This window comes from Rhinopithecus bieti, unplaced genomic scaffold (assembly GCF_001698545.2).
Source record: "Rhinopithecus bieti isolate Rb0 unplaced genomic scaffold, ASM169854v2 scaffold_3041, whole genome shotgun sequence".
Taxonomy (NCBI): Eukaryota; Metazoa; Chordata; class Mammalia; order Primates; family Cercopithecidae; genus Rhinopithecus; species Rhinopithecus bieti.
Window position 1 is genome coordinate 2,970,577 of NW_016804262.1, and position 14,102 is coordinate 2,984,678.

Genomic DNA, 14,102 nt, shown 5'->3' on the forward strand with positions numbered 1-14,102 from the left:
TATTTTGCTGCTCTCACAATCTGCATTTTCCTTGAGCTTCTTACCTGTATTCTGCAACTATTAATGAACTTCAACTCACTTTGGGAGGCTGAGGTGGGCGGATCACCTGAGGTCAGGAGTTCAAGACCAGCCTGGCCAACATGGCAAAACCCTGTCTCTACTAAAAAATACCAAAATTATCTGGGGCGTGGTCGTGGGCGCCTATAATCCAAGCTACTCAAGAAGCTGAGGCAGGGAGAACTGCTTGAACCTGGGAGGTGGAGGTTGCAGTGAACTGAGATGGTACCACTGCATTCCAGCCTGGGTGAAAGAATGAGACTCCATCTCCAAAAACAAAAACAAAAAGCAAAAAACTTCAATTCACCTCTCCTGTGCTAACCTCCAGCAGTAATCAATGTGGTATCAGTTATACCATTTTTAGGGGTGAATATCAGCACAACTAATGATAATTTCCTAAACAATTGTTTACAGACAGGAAAGGTGAGAGAATTTCTAGAAACAATAAAAGAACACACCTCAGTTACAGCCAGGACTTTTATCATTCTATGAACTGGTTTAATCTTTAATTCTGGCCAAGTTGTCTTTCAAATTAATGTCAAAGATGACCACATAGAGAGAGTATATATCAGCTTCCCCCACCAAGCTAGTATGTATGTGTTATATATTTTAGGGCAACCCAAGTGTCAGCTTCTTAGGTGTTCCCTAGGTCAACTGAGTTCATTTTGTATTCTTACATTTAGCGTCATTGGCTACAACCTCTAACCCAATGTCCTTTCTGATATCTTCAGTTTCATGAAAGTCTCTTATTCTTGGTCTGATTTTCTAATGCTGTTTTATCCTCTTTGTCTATTGTACCATTTATCTTCTGCCTCTATGAATTCCTTTCCCATGCCTGTTCTCCCACTATTCTATCTTTAAATTACTGCCATTGCCCAATTTTATTCTGCTTCCAAATTACCACCAAACATGGGCTAATTGTCTAGAAAATTTTTATTGGATATGTGGGACAAAAAATATAAGATTATATCATAGTACAGTATACAGTTTAAAATTGTATAATAGATATTTGCATCTGTTAGCTTTTGCTTCATGAGAAACCACCTGAGAAATTTAAGCTAACAATCATTTTATTATTGTTCCTGAGTCTGTCAGTTGACCAAGTAGTTCCATGTCCATCTGAGGGCTGATTATTCTAGAATGGCTTTGCTTTTAATTTGGCCAGTTGGTGCTGGATGTTGACTGGGGTGATAGGGATGACTGGTGGCAGTGGACACTCCAGACAGCCCACTGCTGCCATCACGCTGGCTGCAGCAGAGAGACACGGCTGGGGCTGCATGCTCCATGGAGCCAGTGAGAGCCCTGCCCCTTCTCAGTTGGGGCAGAAGTTCCCCAGGTGTTGCTGCAGCTGCCCAAATCGTGGCTGCAGACTCATGCATCCTACACTCTTGAGGGTCTGGGAAGGCCCCCATGCCCTCACAGGCTCGAAAGTGCCTGCTCCCTCTGCCCGGATTCTCCCTGCTATCAGTGCCTGCTCCCATCTCAGAGCAAAGTTGAGGCTGAACCTGGGCACCATGAATGGCAGCAGGAGGCAGGCAGATTCCTGGGTGGAAGGGCAAAGTTCCCCAGTGAGACCCTACCTTCAGGCCAGGTAGGGCCTGCAGGCTGGGGGCTGGGCTGCCAGTCTCACGGAGTGGAGTGGGACCTTGTAGTGCTTTCTCTGGGCCCACCCATGGCTGCCCATGGACCAATTGGTGTGACTTCATCCCCTCTGGGGCTCATAAAAGTCCCGGGCTCAGCCAGAGCTGAACAGATGATGGAATGACCAGCAGCAGAGAGAAGCTTCCCACTCCAGGGTCTCTGCTCTGCTAAGAGCTGCAGAGAGGTTGGGACAAGTTACCAGCAGAGAGGAGCCACCCACCCCAGGGCCTCCTCCTCTCTGCTGAAGGCTGAACACTTGTTGGAACATCCTGGCTGCAGAAAAGAGCTAACCATAGCAGGTCTCTGAGTTATTCTGCTCAATAAAGCTCCTCTTCATCTTGCTCACCCTGCATTTGTCTGTGTGCCTCATTCTTCCTGGTCACAGGACAAGAACTTGGGGCCCGCCAGATGGCAAGTGTAGAAGAGCTGTAACACACACAGGGCAGAAACGTATTCCTTGCTCACCACATTGCTGGTGAAGAGAAGAGCTGAGGCCCTTTGGGGAGCCTAGACATGAGAACTCCCTGATCCAGGCTGTGAGTCCCTCTTTGAGGCCCTGTGGTTTTTGGAATCTCTGAGCTTCTGTGCACTGCTGTATTCCCTGGTGCCAGCTAGGAAAGCTGCTTGCAGTATAGCTGGTCCAGCTGCAGCCTCGCAGAAAGCTGGCATGTGTGCCAGCACCTGGAGCTGTCTGCTACACTGTAGGGGCATAATCAAGGAAAAGGATATAGGAAGAAGAATTATTGAGCCAACTTGCAAATAATCTACTACACATTGTTTAACATTTTATATATTTTTAAAAAGTGGTCATCTTTTCTTTTAGGGGACATGTATTTTAATGCATGGCTGGGCTAACTTCTCTTCTTCTGAACTTTTTTCTTTTCACCCTGACTCAGTAACTCAATCATGCCCAACCTCTGATTTTGTTTCTTCATTTTATGAGCACTTTTCTTTTAAAACTCTTCTTTGTCATCTAAATCCATCCCCAAAGACCTAATTTTGTAAACAAATCTGAAGCTGTTTATGAGTAAAACAACTCTCTCCATGAAGGAAATCCAGTAGACAACTCAGTATTTTTCTTTCATCTACACAAATATGAAGATTAAAATGTGAATTCCCACAAAGCAGTAATAGTACTTTTATGTACTCAATGCATAAACAAGGCCTGGGATTTCTAAACAACTTACCATAATTTTGAGGCCTCTCTATGGGTCCTCTGTTGTTGAAAATTTTGTAGCAAGCAACCTGAAAAAAACCTTTCAGAAAATGGATATTCCACAACAGACTGGTACAGAAAGAGAAATGTGTTGATGATGACAAAAAAAAGCAGGAGGATTTTGAAATAGTATTACTTATTTTTTAATAATCAGGTCTTATAAAACTACCAAATTTTATTTTCAAAACCTAAGAGAACTTTGCTGTATTCAAATCTAATTAACAGTGATGGAAACTCTAAAACCTGAAAATTTTAACTTAAGAATTTATTTTTATCCTGGGAGTAAAGTAGGATTGTGCTCCTAGACCAGACTTCAAGGGACTTTCCTGTCATGTTGAAGTGCAACCTGAAAATCTGGAGGTGGAATATGTGATTTTACTTTTATGATTGCAATGGAGGGAGTAGACTCTAGAGATCTGGTACATGTAATTATTTAGCAATCTAATCAGATATTACATTTGGGTCAATAACTGGCATAACTGAACTTCTCTGATGCCTATAGCACAGGGATATGTGCTTGGGTAGGATTGTCTGATAAAAGATGGGTCATCCAGTTAAAATTAAGTTTCAGATAGACAACAAATAATTTTTTTTAATAGTAAGAGAATGTCCTATTCATCTGAAATTCAAATCTAGTGGGGACATTCTGTATTTTTATTTGCTATTTCTGAAAATTGTATCAGTTTAAACAATATAAAGCTTAAAAGCCAGGACATACCTAAGAAATAATAACACAGAGAAACACATTGTGGTGGATTTAAAACATATCCACAAGTTCTTTGGCACTCCATTGAGAGGTGGGATGTATGTCTTGTCCTTTAAATCTGATTGGATTTAATGATTCACTTGTAACCAATAGATGCAGATGAAATGCCTGCATAGCTATTGAGGCTAGGTCGTAAAAGACATTGTAGCTTCTGTCTTGCTTTTGCAGATGAGCACCCAGGAAAGAAAAAGACTACCCTAAGGCCACCATGCTATAAGGGAGCCCAGGTCACATAGAGAGGCTCAAGCAGCTGCTGTAGTTGATAGCCCCAGCTCAAGTCCCTCTGAGGTGGCTGCTTAGAGCCACCATGACCACCAGTCATGGGAGCAGGCACCCAAAGCAGGGAGAAGCCAGGCAGCGGGAGCAGGCACTTCTGAGCCTGTGAGCGCAGGAGGGCTTTCCCGAGCCCCCAAGGGTGCAGGATGCGTGAGTCTGCAGCCATGGTTTGGGTAGTTGCAGCGACACCTGGGGAGCTCCTGTCCCAACTCAGAAGGGGCAGGGCTCTCACTGGCTCCATGGAGCATGCAGCCCTAGCTGTGTCTCTCTGCAGCAGGCAGTGTGATGGCAGCGGTTGTGCTGTATGGAGTGGCCGCTGCCGTCAGTTATCCCTGCATAGCTATGGAGGTTCCAACCTCCAACTCATGAGTAATTCCCAGCAGAAGCCCAGGCATTGTGGAGCACAGATAAGCTGTATGCTATCTTAATTCTTGACTTATAGAATCCAGGAGCATAGTAAAGTGGTTTTAAGGCACAAAGTTTTGTGGTTATGTGTCATGCAGTAATAGTAACTGTAATACACATGCTCAGTATAAAGTGAATGGTTAAAATAATCAGTGGTGCAGGAGCTTAGTGGAAGAAGTAGTCACCAGAGGCTTTGATAGGGCAAGGATTCCCCTGCTCTGCCCTACCCCCACACTCAAAAGGCAGAGCTTGATAGGGAGTATAGAATGTGGGAAATGAGAAAGGGAGAGGGTGAAAGCAGAATTAGTGGCAAAGATCAAAGATCCTTGTTCCTGTTTTTTTTTTTTTTTTTTGAGACAGAATCTTGCTCCATCACCCAGGCTGGAGTGCAGTGGTGCCATCTCAGCTCACTGCAGCCTCCGCCTCCCAGATTCAAGCGATTCTCATGCCTCAGCCTCCCAAGTATCTGGGATTACAGGTGCCCGCCACCATGCCTAGCTAATTTTTGGATTTTTAGTAGAGACAGGGTTTCCCCATGTTGGCCAGGCTGGTCTTGAACTCCCGGCCTTAGGTGATCTGTCTGCCTCGGCTTTCCAAAGTGCTGGGATTACAGGCGTGATCCATCGCGTCCGGTTGATAACCTTGTTCTTTTTCCTTTACAATTTTCTTCTTAGGATGATTGTAATTTAAAGTAAATCAGCTTGCAAAGCACTGGAAAAAAGATTAAGGGTTGAACAGAAGAAGGAATAAATTAAACTCCCACTTTAATTTCTGGGCTATGTTTCTGAGCATTTGAAGATGAAGCTGTTATGGCTGTGCATAGGACTTAACGGTCTTTAGGGAGCCTGATAAACTGAGAAACAGATTGCAGTACTTTTGCATTGGTGACCCACTAGGCTGACTTAGTCGTTTAAATTTCACATTTCTTTAACGTGCTGAAACAAGGAAATTTTAAAGTGTTCTTCTAAAAGAACAGAAAAGTTTCATGGGAGAACAGAGCAATTTGGTGAAAAGAGGATTTTCTTTATGCCTCAGTGCCTTCTGAGAAGTCTCCAAACTGCTGAATGACCAAAGATAAATGCAAAAGAAACTATGTTGTCTCTATTTGTGGAAGGATTGTTTCTGGGCATCACCATGCGCAGTTGTTGTAGGGAAGATATTGAAGGTTGAGTCATTTTCCCTGGGGACTTGACAATGCCTGAGAAGTTTATAATTCAAAGCATGTCTTATATTACTCAAAATAAAGTTAACATCTAGGGATTTCTATTTACATGTGAAAAATTACACTTCTTAATTTAGAAGTGGACTTTGGGCAAAATTATGAGGTGGGTATTGTGGAAACAGTCTCTGTACCCCTGTATTCTTTACTTTCTTTACTCTCTTTCCCCCACACCTCTCAGGACCTTCCCAGGACCCCTCAACTCTTATGCCCTATCCTGGCCCACCAGTTCATCTCTTCCTCTGCAATAGCCTGCCAGCACTGGCTTCTCTGTCTCTTCCAGTCTTGCCTTTTAACCTATTGATGGCTCCTTCACAGGTACCATTCAGATGTATTTCCCCTTAGTGAGGCATAGCAACCATGTAGTCTGTATCTTCCGGAATAAGTCATATACCTATCCTGGTACATTCCATTGTCTCTATGACTTAAAATTCCTCAGCAATTCTAAGATTTTGATGTCAAACTCATTTCTCGTAATTCCTCTTAAGTCTGAAACTCCTAATCATTTTTAGATAATGTGTTTAGATTCTTTTTAAATTTTTTTTTTTTTAATTTTGAGGTGGGGTCTCATTCTGTTGCCCAGGCTGGAATGCAGTGGCATGATCATGGCTCACCTCAGCCTTGACCTCCTCAGGCTCAGGTGATCTTCCCACTTCAGCCTCTTGAGCAGCTGGGACTGCAGGCATTCAACACTGTGCCCAACTCATTTTTGTATTTTTAGTAGAGATGGGATTTTGCCATGTTGCCCAGGCTGGACTCAAATTCCTGGACTCTACAGATTCACCTGCCTCAGCCTCCCAAAGTGCTAGGATTACAGGTATGAGCCATTGTGCCTGACAGTGTGTTTAGATTCTTCATATGAAGCTTCTATTCCCCACACCTCATTGCTTCTGTTTTTTTCAAAATCAGTTTTCTGGTTACTCCACAGCTTTCATTGTAGCTGTTGATTCTTGCCTTACTCTCTTTGTCCTTGCCCAAATTCTAGCATTTTTCCATCCATCCATCCATCCATCCATCCATCCATCCATCCATCCATCCAGTTTATTATTCATGCAGACAGCTCATATTATACAGTAGCCTCATAGTTACGATGGCCCTCAACTTTGATGGCCTTATTTGTTTTTCAATGGAGTTACCTGCACGTAGTGAATATTATGTTAAAGATATAAAAGTATTTAAAGTATAAACCAATTGTTGAAGAGTATCACCACTTTGGTAACAGGATCAATAGCTCAAATTTCACTGGCTTTCCTTCTCCCTTTGTGATGTGGCTGGCACTTTTAAGACCCTGCAAATTCTCACCTAAGTCTTCAGACTCCCTGGGAGAAGGTATGTCTCATGTGTGCCTCAAAAGACTCTGTGGGTACATTCCCTGAACACTGTCTTGATCCCTCTGTGCTCTTCGGACTCCCCTTTGCCTGAAGGGCTGCTTGTCAGTGCTCTACCTGCAGCTGCTTGCTGCAGAACACCCATGTCCACTTCATGTGTTCACTCTCTTTGAACTTTCATAGCTGCCTGGTCCCAATGTACCAAAGAATGTAACTTACTTGGTTAGACTTTGTTTTAGAGACTTAAGTAACACTCCCATGCCTGTCCTGTCTCAGATATTCCCTTATGAAACAAAGGTTGGTTGTTGTTGTTGTTGTTTTAGCTTTTGACTTTATTTGCTTGTAGTATAAGTTTATAGTAGTGTTTCTCACTTTGAATCACCCACTTTAAGTTACTCCTTTAAAAGTGCTGCTGCCTCAACCCCAGAGATTCTGGTTTAATCCATCTGGGATGGGCCCCAGCATCAGTTGATTCTACTGTGCTGTGAGGGTTGAGAACTTCTAGTTTATAAGCATTGACAGGAGGCCAACATTATAGTCATCTCCTCACCCTCCTAATCTTTATTCTAAATGTCAAAATAGTAGTCCTTCTCCTTCCGATGAAAGCAGACGAATCACCCTCACCCCCCAGCAAGTCATATCAAGAGATCCACCTGATGGCTAGAGAAAGCTGAATTTTAGTTTGGTGCTTGAAGTGAGTCCATAGCAATTTGTATAAGGAAAGAATTTCAAACACAGACTTCAGAGGGAGAAAGAGACAGCCTTATATGTGCTATAGAGTTCCCCATTCTAAGCTATAAGAATAATCTTTGGCCAAGTTGAAAAGGATTGAGTAGGATTGGAAAATAAGTATATATTATCTCATTTTCAGCCTTGACTTATTTATTTTCCTTTTCGCTATCTAAAAACACAGTTAATGTCACATGTAATATTAATTTTGGATTTTAATAAATTTCTAGTTTGCTAGGGTTAAAATTTGTATTGGGCACAGGAGAATCTTTCAAAGAGTCAGTCAATTATGCAGTTTCTTTTGGACAGTCGGCAGAGGAGGATTTAGTGATGATAACGAAGTTGGAGCTTTAGGTCCTCTGGGAGGAACTCTAGAAATGTGTTCATATAGTTCTATTTTTTTTTGTAAAATTTGCATAAGAAATATGTTTTTTTTTTTCTTAAAAAGCATTTTCTTCCTCAATTGCAGAAGCTTCAGACCTTGCTTAATTTGATTACATCTAATCCCTGAGAACACTGTGAAATAGGATACTCTGTTCCTCAAAGTGAAACAGCTCTTAGTTCAAGTGTCTTTATCTTCCATTTCTTTTCTATTAGAAAAGAAGTAACAAAAAGGCTTACCACAGGGCTTATTTTATATCAACGTGTACCACTAACTATGCACAGTTGTTAAATTCTCGCAAAATCTATCTGTTGATAAATAGCCATTGCCTCAAGCACTTGAGTGCCTCCTACTACCATTCCATGGAATCCCTGCAATTCACCCAGGCCTCCCATTATCCAGCAACTAATGAGGGGCAGGAGGGAGCAGTTCAGGACCTGGTCCAGTGTTATGACCACCAGCCATTCTGAATGATAGATCTCTGTGCTAAATGAGTTATTAAATAAGTTGGACTCCATGCCTGCTTAAAAACAACTTAAAAAAAATCCTCCTGTTACATATTATACGTCAGAACACTGTCTAATTAAATACCTTTATACAAGAAGTGGTCCTATAAAATGCCAATATATTTTATAAATCATTTTTGGAAATTTGTTTTGTGTTCATTTAATATCTGATTTGTGTATGACAAAGGAAAGTTATGTCATGTTGAAACTAGATCTTAGATTAGTCAAAAAGAATTTTGAGGAATACCTTAATAGGGCTTTAGTTTGCAACTTAGAGGTTTCTTAAAATATATTGAAACAAGGAAGCCAGCTGCTAACACAAAGGAGTACTACTCAGTAGTCACTGTGTAGGAGTTGCTATGAGGACTAGAAAGGAGACAGCACAGATCTTCAACAATTGGTTAAATCTTTACCAAGAAATACATTGTGCAAAGTGCCATACTTAGATTCTATCTAGAGATGATCCACATTTTAGAGAGTTATAAGCTCATGGTATTATCTTCACATTTGGCAATCTAGAAATAAATAAATCATTTGGGTTATATTTAATGCACATGAGTGTTAAAAGTAAATGAAACATAAATTTAGGACTAGGTTGTTTAAAATGTATAAGCTTACTATAGATCATAAACCATGATATAGTCTTTGAAAAGAATTAATCTCACCTTATTATTTCAGCAGGTCTTTTATTTATAAAGTAAAAAGAATCGACAGTTCTATTACATTTCTAGACTTCAGGGGCCTTTCATATGTTTAATTACTAATAAACAGATGTAAGTAACAAAGGGAACAGATAAAAATTACTTCTGGATAGAAAAAGTGACTCCCATGTATTTTCAAGGCAGTTTTATTTGAAGTTTCACAAATGGCCTGGAATCACACAAGGGAATACTCAAATTTGCAGATGCTATTAGTTTTTCTGCATAAAGACTTGCCTGCCTATTTATTCAACACTCTAAAAACCTTTATTGGGTGTTCACTTTGTGTTACACTACAGAGACAAAAGAATGCAGATGACACAGTCCCTGTCCTGTAAGACATGATCCCAGTGGTAGAGACAAACAGGTAAACAGAAGACTTTACTTCATATAACATGTAAGGGGTCTGCAAAAGTAAATTAGTCACTCTACATAATTATATATCTTTTTAGTATAAGATGCTGCTTGGCAGAAACTCCAAAGGAGTTTTCAAATCCAACACAAATTCCCTCCCACGGGTCTGACTCATCAGAAGGGCTTATTCTGTACTTATGTTAAGTGGAACCACATTATCCTATCTTGTAGTTTAGATTCCCTGAGTACTTAATTCATACAGCAGTGGATGGATGGGGCTTCTGGCTTCTGTATGATCTCTGCCAATCTCTCCCAATTTTCTGATTCAATTGCAGTGCTCTTCTGTTAGTATTCTTGACAATATCTGTTCTCTGATTCTTTAGTAATGAAAGGAAACTATAACTGGATTCAAGTACAGACTTGTCCAGTTTAATCCCTAGGTTTGATCCCAAGTTCCACCAACAGATGATGGAGAAGTCAAAAAGAGCTAACCTATTTGTGATTGTTTGGGGATGATACTGCAAGTACAGTAATGATTTTGACACTTCTGGGTAGATAACGACTTCTATGTTTATAACAACACTTGTGCCCAGTCTTTTTCCCTGGAGGACTCTCAGGGGCATAGAACTCTCACTATCTCCTAAGCAGTCAGTGTACATTAACGGTGTTGTGTGTAGATACGTTTAATTATTGGGTAGAATTTATTCCTGTTTCTCCCCAGAGGGGCAGCTGAACCTCCTTCTAGGTGGGCACCATCCTTGGCATTCACAGTTATCTTTAGGGGTAAGGCATCTGGGTCACCTCATCCTTTCATGCTTTCAGTTTCTGACTGGGTGGATTAGTAGATTCAAGTACACTGTCCGGAGAGGCTGAACAGAACAGCGTGTGTGGAAGAGATATCTGCTTTGACAAATGTATCAACTACCCTCTTTCTTTTTTTGACTCGTTTTCTGATTCCCTCTTTCTTTTTCTTTCTGTGTCAGGCATAAAACCTCTGCCACCCTGAACAGGAGTATAATTTATCCCAAACACTTCCATGGTGACTGTGATTATTTCATTGGATTCACTTGATTTGCCCTGTACTTTTTTTTTTTTTCCTGCATTTTGTATACAGAAAGCATCTCCAGAATATCCAGTCCTGGATGGGGAGTAGCTGTCTTTTGTCAGCATAATCATACTTTTACTCAAAATTGAAATAATCTAAAACCACCTCTCAATTTTCACTCATGGAAGCTGGTGTTGGGAAGATATATAATCGACTTCAAGTTTAAATGCAGCCCATGTGGATATAGGATTCTAGAACCATTTAAATCTTAACACCCAAATATTTATATACTTGCAAAACTTTTGCCCATAATTCATTTTTTGAACTGAACACCTGCTATAATGAATATGCTTGTGCATGAGCAAAATCATTTTTGTTGGGTAGAATTCGGAAACTGTAGAGAATGCTACATCTCAGCTGTTCTCCCAGTAGGATTACAGCATGTATGCTTGTGTTGTTTAAGGTATTTGCATTATTGCTATCAGCTTTATCACTTTTTTCCTGAGAGTTTAGCCTTAAGCTTCCCAGTGGTTGCTTCTCTGAGGTGCTTGGGAGCACTACCAACCTGGCATCAAAATTGGAGAAAAAGTGTTCATTTGATTTGAAGTCAGAGGATGCTTAGTTAACATTTGAAATACTCTAATCAGGCATACACCCACCACAAGCAGTTAGTTAGCATTTGAAAGAATCTAATCAGGAATGCACTCTCCAGAGGCACCTGCTACTAGCACTCTCATATCTTGCTTTCTGATGAGCACCGTTAGGTGTCCTAATTATAGCGTAAGCAATGTTAGAAATGATTCTTCACTGGTGGAACGAGAATGCTCAAGATGTATAATTGGTTAGAAGTGTTGTGTAGGCACAACTGACTTACCGTAAAAAGAGACTAAATTTCCAGTGAGCCAGGCAGCTTGACTAGTGGTTCTTGACTAGGGTGATTTTGCCTCTCAACCTTCTGTCCCAAAATATTTAGCAATGCCTGGAGACATTTTTGGATGTCACAACTTGGGGGAGAGGCTGCTACTGACATGTAGGGGGTAGATACCCAGGGTGTTGTGGAAAACCTACAATGTATGAAATCTCATCACTTAGCTCCAATGAAGAATTATACAGCCCAGAATATTGATAGTGCTAAGGTTGAGAATCCCTAGCCTACACCCATCAGGGTGGTATCCCAGGTCTAGGATCCTATTTGGTCCTATGTGTAGCCATTAACTGAGGATCCTGCCACCTGGTTCTGACTAGAAATTTAGTTGACTCCTTCTGCCAGAATACTGCTGCAGTTCTCTCAAGTGAATCTTTGATGGAATGTGATAGTTGGAGTTCCTAAGAGGTCAGCTAACTGGGACTTAACTGTTTTTGTGCCTGCTTGCTAATATATGTTTGAGTGTGTTATAGAATTCGATCTGAGACTTACACTTATTGTAACAGAATGCCTGGTAGACTAATAAATTTTGAGAATGAAGACCTATGGCCTTTATCTACCTCTTATTATTAGGGAGTATTTATATTTATCAAAATATCCTAATGATTGTGCATGACTAATTTTTTTAGGTTAGTTCTAAAAAGAATAGGTCCAATTTCAACCTTTTAACACATTGATGACCCACCCAGTGTCTTAAGGAACTATTGGCATTCTTAAATATTTGTTTTGTATATTCAATAGGTTATATTGAGCATCTTCTATGTATGAGACATTGTTATAGTTCCTGTGGACAAAATGGTGAGCAAAAATAGATACAGGGGTTGCTTGCTGCAGGTTATATTAGAAATATGTCTCAGATTCAATTGTGAATACAACTGAGTTGTTTTGCTGGTAGGCAAGTCATTTCCAGTGCAAATTAGTGAGTGCAAATAAATGGAACTGTGGGAGTCACATGCTTTTCTCAATTTTAGGTAACAGATACATTTTCCTCTCAGAACCAGATTTTCCCTATATTTAATGGAAATCTTTGCATATAAAATATCTGGTGTAGTCATTCATGAGTTAGAATACCTATAAGTACAAATTCTGCAATCATTGCTTTTATTTTATGAGATAAAAATGGTGAATGTTTGGTAAAATCTCTTGATTATTAAATTGTAGAACTGATCCCTCTCAACCGAGTTGCATGCAGAATTAAGTTCTCCCTCCACTTGCTTCAATTTCACTTCCACAAAGCACCATTATAGTGTTTTCATACTATATCATGTCCATACACTTTTTTTTTTTGAGGCAGGGTCTTGCTATGTTGTCCAGGCTGGAGTGCAGTGGCATAGTCATAGCTCACTGCAGCCCTGACCTCCTGGGTGGAAGAGATCCTTCCACCTTAGCCTACTGAGTAGCTGGGATTATGGGCGGGCACCACTATGCCTGGGTAACTTTTAAATTTTTGCAGAGATGGGGGTCTCACTTTGTTCTTCAGGCTAGTCTTGAACTCCTGGGCTCAAGCAATCCCCCCTGCCTCGGCCTCTTAAATTGCTGAGATTATGGGCATGAGCCACCATTCCTAACCACGCTTAAACACATTTCTGTCCCCTCTGCCAGGTTGTAAGCTATATATCAAGGTGGGTATGCCACGTCTCCACTACTTACTAAATAATCTAGCACACAGAGGGAGTTATGTATGATGGAAGAACATCCAGAAAGGACACATATAACTTGTCTTTATGGTTTGTACATATTGCATAATGTTGACAAGAAATGGGCAAGTTTTAGTTGTAGAAATTTCAAATGGAGAGCACCAAAAGCTAATGCCATTGTTAGGATATCCACTGGAGGAAGCCTGGTTGATTATTATCCTAGTAAGTATATAAATCTGGTATAAATCTGGTATAGTGACTCTAGGTGGGTATGTTAACCACTGGTATGAGGGACTTCCATTGACCAGGCTTGTGGGACTGATGTATGGAATAGAAATGTTAATATATCAGAGTTTAGGACATTATTAAATCAGAGTATTCTCAAATTAGAGTATTCTCGATTTGTAGGCACATCCATCTGAAATCAGAATCAGAGCAGTGAGATTTAGACAGATACAAATTTCTTTAGCCTGATGTACTCATCTCCCTGACAGGAAGAGCATTTTTCATGGGATTGCATTACTCTAAGTACAGTTGGCTAAAATGCTTTTCTTCCTGGATGAGACTTGGATGGGCACTTCTAGTTTTTTTTTCCTCCTTGAATTTTCATTTTAGATGATTTTGTGACAGAATACCTGTCTTCTTCATATCTTCCACCAAGTCATAATGGACATCTTCTTTCTTTAAGGGCGTATTATATTCATTCAGATTGGATTTGATCTTTTGGGCTAGGGAATCTCTACACTTCCACACTATTCATTGATTCTAAATCTCAGTGGAGATTGTCACACTGTAGTTTCTATGAATTACATCAATCATATCTCTTTTCCTCCCTCCCTTCCTTCCTTCCTTCCTTCCTTCCTTCCTTCCTTCCTTCCTTCCTTCCTTCCTTCCTTCCTTCCTTCCTTCCCTCCCTCC